The sequence below is a fragment of the Camelus dromedarius genome, chromosome 11 (assembly GCF_036321535.1).
Source record: "Camelus dromedarius isolate mCamDro1 chromosome 11, mCamDro1.pat, whole genome shotgun sequence".
NCBI classification, from domain to species: domain Eukaryota; kingdom Metazoa; phylum Chordata; class Mammalia; order Artiodactyla; family Camelidae; genus Camelus; species Camelus dromedarius.
In genome coordinates, this window is record NC_087446.1 from 43,312,426 (window position 1) to 43,324,699 (window position 12,274).

Consider the following 12,274-nt stretch of genomic DNA (forward strand, 5'->3'; position numbering starts at 1 on the left):
GAGAAAGAAAAATACCATATGCTATCACTCATATGTGGAATCTAAAAAAAAAAAAAAAGGAACAAAAGGACACTATGAACTCACCTACAAAACAGAAACAGACTAGCATACATAGTAAACAATCTATGGTTACTGAGAGAAAGGGGGTGGGAATGGATCAATTTGGGAGTTTGAGATTTGCAAATGTTAGCCACTATAACTTTTAAAAAATTTCTTCTGTATAGCACTGAGAACTCTGGTAACTTGTAATAATCTTTAATGAAGATGAATATATGGAATATATGTATGTATATGCATGACTGGGACATTGTGCTGTACACCAGAAATTGACACATTGTAACTAACCACACTTCAATTAAAAAAAGAAAAAGAAAATACATGCTTTCATGATTCAGAGTAGAGCTGGTAAGAGGTGCTCACGTAGGCCAGGGTAGTCCAGGAATTCTTTCCAGAATCAGCTCAGGGACCAGCAAAGAGGCACGTGGAAGAAGCAAGGCCTTCCTCCAGCTCACTGAATGCTGAGGGTTTTCCAAAGTGGTGTGACCATTCCCGATACCAAAACCCTATGAAATATGCTTTCACACATGCTCAGTTTACGTCAAGTTTCCCTGACATACTATGGAGAAAAGGCCCACACCTCTATGCAGTCACAGAGAGGGAAACTTCTGCTATGGGATGGAGACTTTTCATAAACTTTCCCCAAGCAGACCGGAAAGACTCCTCACAACCCTTTCGATCAAGAACGTGTCCTTCAGCTAACTCCTCCCCTGCGCTCCCATGCGCTTGCTGCAGGTACTGTCCATGTACTTATCTCTTGGTATTCAATTATCTGTTGATGCTTCTGTGTCCGAGAAGGCTGACAGCCAGTACAAACTCAATGTCTGACCACCAGCTGTGCTTCTATGCTTTCAGTGTTGCTAAGAACAGTATTTTCCCTTAAGAATAGAATCTTGAAGCCATGGCTGCTTTGGAGGGCAGTCAAACATACTATGTTTGAAAGAGTAACTAAAATATTAAAGCATTATATCTATGCTAGGTGTATCTGCACTGTATTTAAGTGGCTATTAATTGCCAGTAAAATCCGTTTCTCCTCCTTTAGCTTCCCTTCTTAAGATCTCTGTGGTATGAGGTAGATCAAGATAATCAGTAGGAATATATCATTAGTCTTGCAACTGAGGTTGAATGAGAATAAGTGTGGTAAAGAAATAAAGGTTTAGAAGAAGAAGCCTTTGGGATAATCTTTAAAAAACATATTTGAAATGAACTAAATAAATGTTAACCTTATCCAAGGATATTAACCAAAAAATATGGAATCAACTTTCATAATTTATTCAGTGATCTGAATTCTTAATGTGTAAAATTAAATGCCATGTGCAATTTTGTTTTTTACACAAACATGAATATTGACATTATCCGTAGGATCAGAAAGAGCTGGCGACCACACAGTGCTTCAAGGCTTGTACAACACGGCAGAATTTCAGTTTCCATTAAATAAACAACAAATGACTTTAAAAATTTAAACACATAGCTGAATTTTTCATGAAGAATTGATTTACTAAGTGCCTACAGTGTTTCTTCCTAAAATGTAGAGAAAGTGACCTCTAGTGGAATTTTGATGAAGCAGTTCTCCAACTTTTTTCATCTCTATCCCTGACTAGATGCTGAAGATCACCTGTGTGCCAGGCATTGTGCTAGGCTCTAGGGACAAAAACACGACTGAAAAATGCTGAGAGGCAAACACTTATAGAAAAGATCGATCAGAGCTGTGGGACAGGCAAAGTGGAAATGCCTAATTTGGCAAGGGGCTGGCTGGGGAGAGACAGGGGCAGCTGCACAGAGGAGGGTACAGGTGGAGATGGGCTATTCAGATGGAGAAGCTGGAGCAGCCTCCTACTTTCTGGAAATTGTCAGTGGTTTCATTTGGTGAGGCATAAGCTCTTACAGGACAGTGGCTAAGGTGGGTAAAAGAAGTAGGCAAGGACCCGCCTTTATCCTGTTGGATAGTGTCCCCCACACTGGCGGAGATAAACAGAGTTGTAACAAATACTGCACAGAAACATGCAGAGAATGTCAGTATTCACTAGGCCTTACACAGTATCGGAAGCTGTTTAAAAAAAGGCTTCTTTGGTCGGGGAGGACATCTCTCAAGTGGTACAGCGCATGCTCAGCATGCATGAGGTCCTGGGTTCAATTCCCAATACCGCCATTAAATAATTAAATAAATAGACCTAATTACCTACCCACCCCCCAAAAAAGACTAGGGAAAAAAATGGGCTTCTTCTAGTTTGCAGATCTTAGAAAGACTGAGCCAGACAGATTATTCAAGCCAGGAAGTAAAGACAGGGAAGACATGAGAGGAAGTGGAAAGCGCAGAGCAGTTTCAGAAGCTGTGATCAAGGAGAGGAAGAGGAGCCAGTGTGCTACGAAAGTGTCCACACTTAATGCTCTGAACTGATAGGAGGAAGCATGTATGGGTGAGTCTTACAGACAGCCAGCAGGGTTTGAGCAGCTGTTACCCTTAAACAGCATCACCGTTAGCAGCAGCAGGACCGCTGCCATTTACTCGTGCCAGGAACTGTGCTGTTACTGGGTTATCTGAATCCTCACAATAAGCCCTTAAGATATATATCGTTCATCTCATGGTACAAATGAGGAAGCTGAGACTTACCTGGGTTAACCAGTTGGCTCCCAGTCCATTCAGCTGGTACGCGGTGTCACTGATCAATGTGGAATCCACCATGCTACTCTGGTCCAGTGGGCCTGGAGCCCAGCACTGTGGGCTCATCAGAAAATCGAGGGTGGTTAAAGCCAAGAGAGCAAGTGAATTCATCAAGGGAGGCTGTGAGAGGGGCAGAGGTGGTGAGAGGGGCAGAGGTGGAAGCCCAGAATGGCAACACCTGAGGGAATAGCAGGGAGGTGGGGGAGGAGAAGGGAGAGGAGAAGGGGAAAGCAGAGAGGGAGAGGATAAAATGGTAGAAATATAACGGAGAGATGCATACCTTGGAAGAGGGGGCAGAGAGACGGGGAGGGGGGAGACAGAGGGGGAGAGGAGGGAGAGAGGGGGAGGGAGAGAGGGGGAGGGAGAGGACCTTTCCAGAAGGAAGCAGAATTCCAATGTCGGACGCCACAGAGGAATCAAGTGTGTGAAGTCAACGTTGATTACCAGAATTGGCGGTTAGAAGGCCACTGATTGTCCGAGAGAATTTTTCGTGGAAAGGAGGGCAAACCCTCTCTTCAAGGAACTGAGGAACAAACAGGAAATAAAGGAAGGGAGCGAGCCAGTGCAATCTGATTTATCAAAGAGCCTGGCCGAGAAGAACAGGAAGTTAGAGAAGACATGGTCTAAGGGGTTTCCCCCCTAAACACTGGGGGGAAAATGTATGAACAAGTTTCTATGCTGAAGAGAAGCCGACACAGCAAGAGGCTGAAGGTGAAGTACAAAGTATAACTGACCGAGTAAAGGGGAGAAAGGGGGTCCAGAGCATAGAAGGAACAGGCCAAGAAGACAGATGGAGGAGGAGGAAGGGGGGGGGAGCGCAGGATACGCCGGGCTGCCCGTCAGGAGCGCGGAGGCAAGCTCGCTGCCTGTTTCTTCCCTCGCAAGCAGGAAGCAAAGACAGTGGCTTAGAATCAGAAGCCAGGAAAGGTGGCTTGGAGAAAAGCCTTCCAACAAGCGCTGCTGGGCCTGGAGGTGACGGACGGACGACCCGAGCCCACTGAAGATGGCGCGCGGCACGAGGGGCGGGCCGAAGCGGAGACCGCTGGTGCGCAGGCCCGCGTCTGCGCGGTGGCGCGGGGCCCTTGACCGGGCTCACCTGGCTGCAGGCGCAGAGAAAGCAGATCACGGGGCACCGGGGAGGAGCCAGACCTTTTTTCACAGATTAGATATAGCAGAAAAGGACGAGAATGCCGACACGATATTTTTTTTCAAGGGAAGGGAAGCCTGGGGATGAGGAGTGGTCATGATAAACTGACAGAAAAGGGAGAAACTGAGAGTCTGGAGATCTCGGTGTTGCAGGCAGTTTGACCGGAGTAAGCCAGTGAGAGCCGGCAAGATAGGCATGTGTGATCCGAGGGGGAAACGCTAGCCATTTAGTGAGAACACCTGTGCTCCAGGCACCATGCAAAGCACATCCTGGATATTTTACTTAACCGTATAGCAACCCTAGTAAGTTAACATTACTTCATTTTGCAGGTGAAGCAGCTGAGGCTCAGATACAGCAGTTATCACCCAGCTAGTTGATTTGCCCCGAAGTTTAGGGATCAAATCATGACGCTGATGTTGAGAGGTGGAGCAGCTGGGTGATGCAAAGCACAGGGTGGGCGAATTCCTTCCCCTAGACCGAATGTGAAGATCAGTGAAATAGAGAGCTAGGTGTAGATGGGTGCCACACGTTAGCAGTGGATTACCACACCATGATAGCTAGAAGCAGGAATAAAGATACTAGCCGAGTGTTGGGCTGTGCCCCGCAGGCCTGCAAGGCCTGTACTTGCCGAGCTTCAAGACAGAGGCATCAATGGTTTAGTGGCCTTCGGAGGTGGGGATCTTACACATCTGAAGCAAAATCCTGCAGCGACACAGCACCATGTGCAGCAGGTGGCAGGCAGGACATGGTGGCAATCTTCACTGGGGGCGAGGGGTTTGGGAGGTGGGGGTTACCAGTTACAGAGAGAATTGACTTCAGGTTGTCTGGTTACCAGGGAAACTAGCAGCCGGGCTTGCCCCTCACTGCCCCTTTGATAAGCTACCATGGTGGAGATGTTCTGATTGAAAGGTTAGAACAACCACTAGCTGTGGCCTGGGGCAAGTAAGTAGGAAGGTCAGTCCTGTGAGTAGGTGCAGGTGAAGCAGGAGCTGGTCGAGCAGGGGAGGTACAGAGAGCAAGTGGACAGCCATCTTGGGTGGCCTGAGCATACACCAAGGAAGTAAATTTTATATACAGAAGCAAGAGAATTGAGGAGAGGGTGAAATAGCCAGACTGTATGAGCCCTAAAAGTTCTGACTTTTTGTGTGGGGGGCTGGGCAGAGCTAGCTATACAATTTGTGGGGCCCTGTACAAAATGAAAATGTGAAGGCCTTTGTTCAAATATAGTGCTGTTAATGGTACTGAAATATAAAAAAAAAAAAATTCTCTTTTTCCTGCAGTTGCTCTCTCTTGACCTGTCATGGTGTTTTTATTACTATTTCATGTCTTGATTCCTTGGACACAGGGAAATCCTGCAGAGTGCAGACCCTTACAGACACCTGGGGGGCTCTGTCCAATGACTCAGGGCATGGCCCACCAGCTTCCAACCTTCCCTGAGATGCTGCACCCCAGCCGAAGGCAAAGAAATCAGCCCACCACCCCAAGCCAGAGCAGAAGGGCAGCCGTGAAGGAACACCCCCATACTTGGTGCCTGGATTAGGGTGGGCAGGAGACTCAAACACACAGAGTGGCACTGCCAGCCTGGAGAGGAGATGGTGCTTCCATGCCCTCCCTGAAGACGGCACAGGGTGGTGTTCCCCTGACTTTGACCCTGCCTGTGCCTGCATCCAGTCCCTCGCCAGGGGCAGAGGGCAGCAGCGGGACACACATAGGCTTACTCCGCTGACATGACCCAATCACTGTCCCAAGAAGGGGACAGAAAGGGGAAGGCTGGGTGGGCCCCAGGGTGCTGGGAGTTGGGGAAGGGGAGCATGGGAGGCGGTGGGAGGCGGTGGGAGGTGGAACCCACTGTGAGCCCGAGCTCCAAGCCCCTGCTGCAGGTGCCACTGTTCCATAGGACCTCACTTAGAAAATACGAATTAAAAGGTAAAACTGTTACGTTAGTCTGCTAGGCCTGCTGTAACAAAGAGCTACCGACTGAACGGTTTGAACAACAGACATTTATATCATCATATTTCTGGAAGCCAGAAGCTTGAGATCAAGATATTGGCAGGTTTAGTTTCTCCTGAGGCCTCTCTCCTTGGCTTAAAGGGGACCGTTTTCTCCCTTTGTCTTGACATACACTTTCCTCTGTGTCTGTGTTCTTATCTCCTCTTCTTATCATGAATCTTATAAGATTAGGCACCTTTTCTTACCAATCCTATTGGACTAGGGCCCACCCCAATAATGTCATTTAATCTTATTAAGTAAAAGGTCTTTAAAGGATCCTATTTTCAAATATAGTCACATTCTGAGTTATTGAGGGTTAGGACTTCAAAATATGAATTTTGGGGGGGACATAACAATTCAGCTCATAATAATCAAGAGTTTCAAGATGACCACTGCAGAGCATAAACCCCCAAGCACGGGACACTTCTGTGCAGCACGGGGCCCCGTGTGACTGCACTGGACAGATGCCCACGAAGCCAGCCTGGGCTGGGAGGTGACTGGTGTAGGAGCCGCGACATGCAGCTTAAGAAGGTCAGCCCTCCTCCTCCCATCTCTAGAGGAGCTCGTGGAAGGTTCATGGAAGAATGAGCACTCTGCTCTGGGCAGAACTGTAAAGGAAGCAAAGCAGTGTTCTAGATGAGAGCCAGGTTTCCATAAGATAAAGGGCAGGCTGAGAATGAAGAGACGTTTCCTTGCAAGCAAATCAACATTCCTCTGGACAGAGCAGAGCTGTCTGGGAGAGAGGTCGGCAGTGAGTAAGCAAACCCTGGAGGGAAGGCAGGTGTGTGAGGACGAGAAGATGAGAGAGAATAGATACTAGAGGACTTTACATTTTATTCCAGTTCATTATGCTGGTTTTAAATCCTCTGAACTTAGAAATTAAATTAAATTTTAATTGACTTACAATGAAATATTAACATTCCTTGATGCAACTGCTACTGCACTTCACCTACAAACATGGTATGACTGGTTGACCAGTGGGAGGCTATTTCATGCTGGTCTGCATGTTCTCCTGTGGTCTCCATTCCACTCGACACAAGATTTGTGGGGGACGGACTAGGAAGAGGTGCATTCTGCAGCTTTCATATACAGCCCACCCTCCCACACTGGAAACAAAATCATAATTGTTATCACATCACAGTAGTAGTGCAACAAATTCAGCCCAGTCCCTTGAATATTTGCTTGGGGTCATTATCCTCACTATCTTTTAATATTCTCTCCCACAGACAAACAACAACGAAAAAGACTTGTCTGCATTTATACAGAGAGAAATACAGGCAATTAATAAGTTTAAAGAGCTCCTGTAGTGGAATATCACTACAGGAAATTAATAACATGTGAAGTAGAAAGAAAAAAGCAGCTTTCTTGCATAGAAAGCTACATAATGAAAATGCTGATATATTGTTGCATATGGTTTTTATTTTCTATTCAAACCCCATCAAATAAGGTTACAAAAACTAATTTTTAACTATTCTAATAATGGGAATCATTTAAAAAAATTTAAGTAATACATTTTCATTGTAGAAAATTTAGAAAAAATAGAAAACCTCCAGGGGTGAGGGGGGCATCAATATAATCCTACTTGCTTTCTTTTAGTATTTTTGTTTATTTTCTTCTAGTCCTTTTTCTAGTTATGTAGCCATACATTTTCTTTTTGCAAAAAGTAGGATCCTATTTTACACAATATTTAGCCATCTGCCATTTCTCACTTAACAAAGTAGGATGAACACTCTTTATAACATTATGTTAATGACTATATTTAGGTATAATTTATTTCACAAATTTCCTGTTGTTGAACATCTAGGTACTTTTCAGCTGTTTACTATTATAAACCATGTAGCAATGAATATCCTTCTAGCTATAATTTTTTGTACCTCCATAGGATATGATTTTCATAGGATAGATTCATAAATTGTCAATAATGTGTCAAAGTTTTCAAGCTTTTTGAAAAAAATATTTTTAATCAGGTGGAAAAAGCTAAGAACTAGTCCTGCTTGAATGATTATTAGGGACTTCCACATGAGAAGAATAAGAGAAAGCATGCCAGATTAGAGCAACAAGACCAGGGTTAAACTTCTGCCTCTTTCACTGGCAAGTTATAAGACCTTCATTAGTCGCTCAACCCTATGAGGTCTTGTCATTAAACGGGGTTGGCAATAAGGCGGAAATACAATTGTCCTTGGAGTTAAATTAGTTAAATGTACACACAATAAATATGAACAGGAACAAACCAGGAGAGTGTCCATGATTATTATATAAATGAGAAGAATGGGAACTCAGATACAAACATAACTTGGTCACCAGACATTTAGTGAAATTTCTTTAAGCCCTGTCCTGACCAAGAGATGTTGGTTGACCACAGCTGCAAAGGAAATGGAGAGTTAGCAGACAAGTTGAAAGTGATTCCTCTGGCCCTGCCCAGGGGATGGGAGTCTTGGTTAAGAGGCAAGGTCCCCTGGAGAGAATCTAGGGCATGAGACAGTCTCAAGCTTCCTCCTTTGAGAAACACTTAAGATCAATGAATTCCCCCAGGCCATATCATATTGTTTCATGTAGAACTTGCCTCCAGGGAGACAATGCACTCATAGGTTGACTTGAAAATTTCAGTTCTCTGGACAGTATATTTTTCATTAGAAAGTAGAAAACTAGCATGCTGATTTTTATAAACTTCCATGAACTTGGTCAATGCAGTTCTGCCACTGAGAGTAAGTCCATTCCAAAGGGACTAAGGAATTGAGGTCTGTCCAATGGCAAGTCTAAGATGGATCCCCAAAACTCACCAAGGTGAGTGCCACCTTGATGGAAGCCAGTTCTCTTGGGCATGACCTGCTTTCTTTGAACTGCAACAAGCAATGAACTAAATATTTCATTATGTTTTTCATTTATTCAGTAGATATCAGTGAGTAACTTCATACCTGGAAGAAGTCACTATCTTAACACTGAAAAGAGACTTATAAATAATACAGTAATGATTACAAACAATAGGCAAAATGCAAAAGCAGACAGACATCTAAATTACTGAGGGAGAACAGGGGAGGGGTGAGTAATCACTCAGGGAAGTTTGGGAAGGATTCATGGAGAGAGGGATACTGATGCTAGGTCATGGATGGTGTATAAGGATGTGCCTACCTGAAGGTGGGCATGGGGAGAGGAGGGCATTCCAGATAGCTGGAACGGCACGCGCTAAGGCATGGACATGAGAAGGGACATGGCATGCTTCAGGAACCATAACAAATTTCATGGAACTAGAACAAAGAGTACAAAGTCTGTGGAAAGGAGGCAGGAAGCGGGTAAATGATGGTTTATACAAATGACGGGAAAATAATTTGGGACCAGTTTGCAAAGGCCTCTTGCACTAATTTAAAGAACTTTAGAGGGGGGAGGGTATAGCTCAGTGATAGAGTGTGTGCCTAGCATGCATAGTACTGGGTTCAATTCCCAGCACCTCCATTAAAAATAAGTAAATAAATAAATAAACCTAACCTCCCCAATAAACCAAAAAATAAATACATAATAAATAAATAAATAAATAACTTTAGAGCGATCATTATCTTGCATTCAAGATAGAAAAATATATGTTGGAAATTAAGATGAAATCAGTTGGTTGAATATATTCCTAAATTTCTAAAAATTATTGGAAAGACATTAACCTTAAAGAAAGTACTTGGTGGAGTGTCACATAGTTCTGAAACTGGCCTTACTCTGTAGCGCACTTCTTACCAACAGTTTAGTGAATGGAGAAAGCAACCTCATCAAATTGGCCAATGATACAGAAGTAAAATATCAGATGATTAAATTAAAATGTTAAACACTAGCTGATTCATATATTTAAAAACATTTATGAGAGCATCTGTTTTGTTTCAGGAAATTTTCTAAGTGCAGTGGGGATCCAGCAGTGAACAAGGGAACATTCTTGGCCTTGAGGATTTTATATTCTAGAGAAGATTGATGATAAACAAGTAAATACATGATGTAATGTCACGCACTGACAAATGAATTGAAGGAAACAGATGCAGTGCAAAAGGTGATAGAGAGTAACAGCCCAGGGAGAAGTTCTGGGGGAAGAGAGTTGTAGGCAGGGGAACAGCAAATAAGAAAGCCCTGGATGGGAAGGAGCTGGGCATGCAAGAAGGCTACCAAGGCTGGGGCTGACTGTTGAGAGGGATAAGAACCAAGGGTGGAGAGAAATGGAGAGTTGGCCAGAGGCTACCCCAAAAGGTGGGATTGATAAATCAAAACAAACAAATTGGTATTGAACCATGATGCATACAAAGTCATTTAAAAGTGGCTGGATAGTGTTATAACAATACAGATGTAATACGCTCTGGTTTTATTTCATAAAAACCAATTACACAAAGAAAGGATGAAAGAGAGGTGTGCGATCAGTCGTTTATGTGAAAAAAAAAAAAAAAAAACAACCCAAAAAACTCAAGGTGTTGGTAGACCCACAAGCTCAAGAAGAGCTACTTTAAAATGAATTCCAGACACAGATGCATACACACACACATACATACACATATGGGCATGCATGTACCTGCTCTTGGCACAAACTTAGACTAAATTAACAGTAACATACCCAAATTAAATGCCAGAAAAAAACTAACATTCTTTTTTATCTACCACACTTAAAGTATTAAATATACACAAAGTATGATACACTTTGAGAGGGTTATTGGTGATTTAAATTCTCCCCTATTTTTCAATGACCAGGATGCTGTGAAAAATAAAAATACCCACTCACATATGTTTTTGGCTTCCAAACTTTAACTCTGAGCTCTGCCAATTGAAAGATCCTAGGTCTCAAGTGAGAACTGATCCCATATGGACACAACCAGGGTTTCACTGAACTGGAAGCAGAGGGGCTGCATTTTGGGGGCTTCATGCCACTGAACCAGGGAAGAAAGAAGTGGGTTGTTATACTGGCTCTAGGTACTGATTACAGTCATCAAGGGGAAATCAGATTGGCGAGCATAAGGAGGGCAGGAAGGTTTATATTTGGAATCCAGAGAATTCTGTGTGCTAAGAGTTCCACAGTGGTGAGAGTTAATGTGTAGTCATCACATGCCAATAAAGGCAAGGCCACTGAGGACTCAGCCCTGCAGGAATGAAGGTTTGGTGCACACCATCAGGGAAGAAAACACAGACAACCAGGGCGCTGGCTGAGAGCCAAGGGAACACGGAAGGAGACTTTAAAAAAGCACATTATGAATACAAATTGCAGCCTTGTGACAAGTTACGGAAACAAAGACCGTAGCAACCACGTATATTTCTCTTGTATTTATTTGTGTTAATTAACCAATTATTTATTTTCCCCTCTCTTTTCTCCTATTGTTATAGAAAAAATGTTGGTGACGATTACCTTTATTCTTAGAAAATCCAGGTGGAAGAAAAATTACGACCACCTAGAGATGGAAACGATGACTGATGAGATCTTGTGTCTCCTCTTTAGGGAGAGCGACAGCATCTTGAATTATTTTAGAGATATTTGTATGATACTGTTATTGTTACTGGAAGTTTAAATATAGGGCAGAAGGGTGAGAATAAATGCTGGGGAGCCAAGAAATAGGATTTGTCTATTGGCTCTTAGCCCCATTCTCACCCCTCTGTGCTTTCCTCTCTAGTTCAGACAAAACTGTATTTCCCAGCTGCCCTCGGCAGCTAACTTCTCATTATGGAATGTGGAAGAAACGGAGCGTTTTCTTTCTCTGCTTCTTTTTGGGCCCCTGGCAGTGACAGCGGCAGCAGCACAGGTGCCGGTCCAGTCCACGTTCCTGCTTTTCTCCTTGGCAACACTGCTCCAGAAGCATCAGCAGTGAGTTCTCAGCAGCCTCGGCAGACAGTGGTCATGGACACTTACTGCAAGTGTTCCCTTTGTTTTCCTTCATCCATAAGAGTGAGAATGGCTTCCTGGAGTTATTCATCTCAGGATAACTTCACATTTTCCTCTTTTTGTTCTAGGCTTTCCAACCCTTTGATAGACAGTTCCCATATTAAATTCTATCTGTTCAAAGCTCGTAGTAGGGGTTCTATTTCTCCATAAGGACAATCACTGATACTGGCAAACCCATGGTCCAGGGTGTGCAAAGAAAAAGCAAATGGAGTAGATGGGAGAGGAAGAGGATGGTCATAGGTAGGCTAGGATGAAATGGAGAGATCAGATAATGGGATTTTTTATGAAGTCAGGGACAGCATCCTATGATTTCTGATGTGTAGCAGTTTCAGGTGTGACAGGGTCAGACTTGTGTGGCCTTGGGGACAGTGGGTGAAGGGAAGTGGTGGATAGTTTCACTATAATTGATGAGATCTTTTAACTGTGATGCAGTGATGCAACTTGGTTCACTCACATGACTACAGAAATCAGGGGCGACGATGCCAGGATATGAGGTGGGGGAAAAGATGAAGACATGTCAGACTACATC

General features: G+C 43.8%; 1 protein-coding gene across 1 annotated transcript in view; it reads right to left on the minus strand.

Moving 5' to 3' along the window:
* The window catches only part of HELB (DNA helicase B), a 79,870-nt gene extending 72,565 nt beyond the window's left edge, over positions 1 to 7,305 (minus strand). Inside the window, exon 1 of the mRNA XM_064491726.1 lies at positions 2,669 to 7,305. The gene's annotated coding sequence lies outside the window, so the exon portion shown is untranslated. The remainder of the gene's footprint in view (positions 1 to 2,668) is intronic.
* Between the last annotated feature and the right edge of the window lie 4,969 nt (positions 7,306 to 12,274).